Here is a 4,017-nt window from a genome sequence, read left to right as displayed (position 1 = left end):
TTGAACTGTGGTTGGGTTTTTTTTTTTTGCTTTGGGATTTTCATGCATCCATACTTGACATATAGGTTTGGGTTTTTATAAGAATATTTGAAATTGGACAAAGCATGATATTTGGCTATAACGATTAATCAATTAAATACCGAGGTTTCCGCTGTAATAAAATATAAAATTTTTTTGATAAGAAATGATGAATTAAGTGTCTTCTAAACCACGCTAATGCTAATAACATGACCTAAGAATGATTGATTTAATTAATGAACATTTTCCAAACATTAACAAAGGTAAACTACGATTTTTCCTATAAGAGAGGGTACTTAAGGTTTTCAACGAATGATAAGACAGCTTTGACGCGTAGGTGACCAATGTGATCTTCACGATTTGGCCATAACGTCTAGGCCAAGTTTGGGAGGTTACAAGTGCCATCTATGTCTCTATCTTTTGGCAGCCAATAATTCGATGCTTAAGACAAAACATCTCCCTAACTGGACTTGATAGATGACATATTAGTCTTTCAATCGGTTTGCTCATTTTCGATTAGACTTAGGAGATGTTTAGGTTCATCTACTAATACAAGCTGTCTTTCCATATTATGATCTGACTATGTAATACCCCTTAGTATTAGTTAAATGTTAGATAACCAATGAGCCAATATTTGTTCGATTTTTCTTTGCCCGCATAAACCATTGAGGACAATATACAAAGTGTATTAATGTAATTAATGAATATTATTATTAAACTAATTTGTTCGAAAAATTCAAGTATACAAAACGAATATACTATACTTAGGGCACCAAATCCAACAAAAGATTCATTAGTATAAGGTAACTATAGATTATCATAACCTAATAAAGAACTAGAACCAACCAAATTTGAATTTTTAAAAAGAGAAAATTTTCCATCTCCAAATGAACAAAAGTAACCAAAATTTTCCAATGTTGAAATATAAATCAAATTCTGCCTAAAAGACGGTACAATGAAAATCTCATTCAAATCCAAATAAAATCTAGTTCTTAATAATAATTCAAAAGTTCATATCGCTTCAACTTTTATTGAATTGTCGTCACTTACATAGATGTATCTTTCACCATCATTTGGCTACGGTAGTTCTAGCAACCTTGTATAGACACAATCATGTGAGTTGTTGCACTGGAATCTATCCACCAAGTGTGTCTACGTACTGAAGTCAAATTAACATAAGAACAAACAAAATTAAGTACAAGAGAATCAATTATCCTTAATTGAATCTTTTTTATGTTTATTTTGTGATGTATTCACAGCTTTCTTATTTTTCTTTGTATACCTCATTTATGTTAGATTTGTTAAGAACATACCAATTTTAGCCTCTTCGTTCTTAACAAACCAAATGTCAATGTTGACCATGAATTCCTTAACTATGGTACAATCTTGTCGAACATAATGCCCTTGAATGTTTCTGGAATGACCTTTTTTATTATCATGCACATGCAATTTGATCTTTCCCACCTTTCCATCTCTTTATTTTCATCAGAGGTATTCTTATATGTCAGTGGTGGAGGAGAACCAGTCCTTAACGTAATGTTGAGATCTATACTCCAAGAATAATCATAAAGTTATCTTGCCATGATTTGAAGTTCGTGCCATTTAACATGGGAATATATTCGATGCATACAATGATGTTGGCAATTATAATAATGGTTGAATCAAACAAAACAAGCACACATAAGACTTTAAATATAAACCAAAATAATATATTTGAATAAAGGTTAAACCCTATCTCAAGATATCATTCACTCCATTAATATTTTATCTTTAGACTAATTATTAACTTATAAGTGATATCTTGGAGTAGTAATCAAACGCTAACTATAAGAACATGTCAAACAATAAATATTCCTTTGGGCCGATTCATTATTCATATGTAATTTTGAATAATCATCAAGTGTTTATTACCAAGGTTACCCCTGTAGTTTTATTATATAATAACCTTCATTTGGGCCGATCAAAATTAATGACTTAAGTTACATGCCCATAACTTTTTATATTTTAAAACAAAATAAGTTCCACAACAAAGATAACTGTGGAGACTTATTGCTTTAAATAAGTTATTTTAAAATATATATTAATATACCAATATTCAAGTTTAAAATTTCTATAACAGTCAAAGGTCAAAACTAGTGTTTTTGATTGTGCAATAGTTTTCGAAATAACCTAAAATAAAATTGTCTAAATGACTCACATTGAAACTGAAAACCTTACTTTTTAGCCTTAATCAATTTGTTCAATTCTATTTAAAAATATCATAATATATTCATACAGCAATATTCACACGAAAACGCAAACATTAAATGCAAATTGTACAAATCAATTAAAAAAACTTGTTCTATTCTAATTGGATCAGTTCGGAATCCATTGGAGAATGTGGATTTCCATCCCAAACAATAATAAATAAAAGAGCAACCTTTAAGCTAGGAAAGATAGTCTTTCTTTGCAACATTATCTCTTTTTTTCTCCATTATAAAGTTCTTAGATTCACTTAAATATGGGAGAAAGTCTTGGATCACAAGCTCCAACCTCTAGCACCCCTAAGTTCATCTTTTTTCTCAAAGGAATCTGAGAGTACCCGAGTCCATTTCATATTTCTATAAGGTCTATCTCTAAGCTTGATCTTGTAAAATTGTTCACATTCCATATCAAATGCTTACAAAATATTTATAGATTATAGTTAACCCTTTAAAACAAAAAAAAATATTAAAATCTAATAATAGTCATAAACCAATGACTTCATTCTCCTAAATAAAAAAAAAGCTACTAATTTAAACCCATTAAAAAAACATAACTCTTGACCTTTCACTTAACATAACTCTTGACTTTTCATTTAAGTTTATTCAACAAAACTCCCTTGTAAACTTAAATGTTTCTGCCATCCTTCATGCCGATTAATTTCTTGTAGTTGTCGAAAAGTACCATCGGTAGCGGTTTTGTGAAGATATCTGCTGTAATACCTAAATTTAGCCCAGGCTCACAAAAAAATAATGAACCCAAAATAATAAAACAAAGTCTAAGTCCAGTAATATCATTTGGCCCGATCGGAATGGCCCATTACTTGAAAAGGTTGAAGGTCCATCTACAAGCTTATGGAAACATAATCTTCAATGATATGCAATCTTAGATATGATATGCAATCTTAGAATATATCATTTTGTAATCTTAGAGATTTAATTTGTAGATACGCTTTAATCTTAGCCGTTGATGTAATTGATCTGTACCGTTGGATTTGGGGAGGCTCAACTATAAATAGAGGCCTCTCCCTTCATTGTAAGGGACTTGAGTTGGGAGTAATAATAATTATTAAGAGTATTCACTCAAATTTCTCTCTCTCTTGCGTTCTTATTTTCTGTGGCTTGTTCTTGTTTTGTTGATTTGTATATAATTTATTTATTGATTTGTATATTGTTGATTTCAAACCTCTTTTTCCCTTATTATTCATTTTCAAATTCATTATTTTCAAATTTGTTCACATTTTATTTTGCCTTATATATTTTTTTATTTTAAATTCATTGGTCTTTGATTATTAATGCTATTTAATCCTCTATTTGTTATTTTAGTTTTAAATTAATTATTTTAATATTATTAACATTATTATGTGGCATCATTAATCTTGTATCATTATTATTTACTTTTTTATGCCTTTAAATTTCAAATTTTGTTATATATATGCATGTATACATACATACGTTTTATAATATATACATATACGTACACATTTTTTAATTTTTATAAATATATATATACACATACTTTTATATATTTTCTATGTTTCATAATTTTATATACATACTTATATATATATTTTACATATTAAAATATGTATATTTATATATATTTTTTATTTTTTTATAATTCACACACATATATATTTTTCTTATATATACATATATATTTTTATATTTTATAATTTTTATCTATTTTCTTTGTTATTATTATTGCTTTAGTTGATGTTTATTTATTTATTTATTCACATGACCATTATTATCATTA

The sequence above is a fragment of the Gossypium hirsutum genome, chromosome D07 (genome assembly GCF_007990345.1).
Source record: "Gossypium hirsutum isolate 1008001.06 chromosome D07, Gossypium_hirsutum_v2.1, whole genome shotgun sequence".
In the NCBI taxonomy this organism is placed as follows: domain Eukaryota; kingdom Viridiplantae; phylum Streptophyta; class Magnoliopsida; order Malvales; family Malvaceae; genus Gossypium; species Gossypium hirsutum.
Note: the sequence above shows the minus strand (reverse complement) of the source record.